Here is a 1956-nt window from a genome sequence, read left to right as displayed (position 1 = left end):
GGGTGGAGGAAAGGAGGGTATGGGAAAGTCTCCATTGCTGAGGAGGCCTGTTATTCTTAGGAATCATCTTCAATTAGTATAATTTCCACTTATTATTTTAACTAACATGGACTTATTGTGTGCTTACTCTGTTTGAGACATGGTGCTCTGACCTAGAATAATATACTTGTGAACAACCAAACAGATTCTCTCTTCAGAGGAAACATAGCACAATAAATATTTACTAAAAGAATGTTTTTCAAAAGAAATGTCCATTTCTGGCTGGGGGGTATAACTCATGGGTAGAGCATTAGCCTAGCATGAGCAAGTCCCTGGATTCAATATGCAGCACTGGGCTGAGCCGGCAGCGGGCGCGACTGGAGGCAGTTTCTGTTACTATGGCAATGACGGCAGGGACTACAACAACCTTTCCTAGGAGCAACCATACCCGGGAAAGAGTGACTGTAGCCAAGCTCACATTGGAAAATTTTTACAGCAATCTAATTTTACAGCATGAAGAAAGAGAAACCAGGCAGAAGAAATTAGAAGTGGCCATGGAAGAAGAAGGATTAGCAGATGAAGAGAAAAAATTACGCCGATCACAACATGCTTGCAAGGAAACGGAGTTTTTACGGCTCAAGAGGACCAGGCTTGGCTTGGATGACTTTGAGTCTCTGAAAGTTATAGTAAGAGGAGCTTTTGGAGAGGTACGGCTGGTCCAAAAAAAAGATACAGGACATATCTATGCAATGAAGATATTGAGAAAGGCTGATATGCTTGAAAAAGAACAGGTGGCACATATCCGAGCAGAAAGAGATATTTTGGTGGAAGCAGATGGTGCCTGGGTGGTGAAGATGTTTTACAGTTTTCAGGATAAGAGGAACCTTTATCTCATCATGGAATTTCTTCCTGGAGGTGACATGATGACATTGTTAATGAAGAAGGATACCTTGACAGAAGAGGAAACACAGTTCTACATTTCAGAGACTGTTCTGGCAATAGATGCAATCCACCAGTTGGGCTTCATCCATCGGGATATCAAGCCAGACAACCTTTTATTGGATGCCAAGGGACATGTAAAATTATCTGATTTTGGTTTATGCACGGGGTTAAAGAAAGCTCACAGGACTGAATTCTACAGAAATCTTACACACAACCCACCAAGTGACTTCTCATTTCAGAACATGAACTCAAAGAGGAAAGCGGAAACATGGAAGAAAAACAGGAGACAACTGGCATATTCCACAGATGGGACACCAGATTACATTGCTCCAGAAGTCTTCATGCAGACTGGTTACAACAAGTTGTGTGACTGGTGGTCTTTGAGAGTGATTATGTATGAAATGTTAATAGGCTATCCACCTTTCTGCTCCGAAACGCCTCAAGAAACATACAGAAAAGTGATGAATTAGAAAGAAACTCTAGTATTTCCTCCAGAAGTACCTATCTCTGAAAAAGCCAAGGATTTAATTCTCAGATTTTGTACTGATTCTGACAATAGAATTGGGAATAGTGGAGTAGAAGAAATAAAAAGTCATCCCTTTTTTGAAGGCGTAGACTGGGGTCATATAAGGGAAAGGCCAGCAGCAATCCCTATAGAAATCAAGAGCATTGATGACACTTCAAATTTTGATGACTTCCCTGAATCTGATATCTTACAACCAGTGCCAAATACCACAGAACCAGACTATAAATCCAAAGACTGGGTCTTTCTCAATTATACCTACAAAAGGTTTGAAGGGTTGACTCAGCGTGGCTCTATCCCCACCTACATGAAAGCTGGGAAATTATGAATGAAGATCACAGTCACCCATAACCAAGAGAACTCAGGTAGCTGCATCACCAGGCTTGCTTGGCATAGGTAACAAGACACTGAAATACCCTGAAGACGGTGGTGCTTATTGACTACAAGAGGAAATTCTACAGGATTAGGATTTCTAAGACTACTACAGGAATTGGTTGGCAGTGCCAGCTGGC

At 41.6% G+C, this 1956-nt stretch overlaps 1 pseudogene; it reads left to right on the top strand.

Moving 5' to 3' along the window:
- Positions 1–352: 352 nt before the first annotated feature.
- Positions 353–1956, top strand: LOC114079387 (serine/threonine-protein kinase 38-like pseudogene; annotated as a pseudogene).

Source organism: Marmota flaviventris, chromosome 3, assembly GCF_047511675.1.
Source record: "Marmota flaviventris isolate mMarFla1 chromosome 3, mMarFla1.hap1, whole genome shotgun sequence".
NCBI lineage: Eukaryota > Metazoa > Chordata > Mammalia > Rodentia > Sciuridae > Marmota > Marmota flaviventris.
The sequence above is the reverse complement of the archived record's forward strand: the minus strand, read 5'-3'. Positions and strand labels throughout refer to the sequence as shown.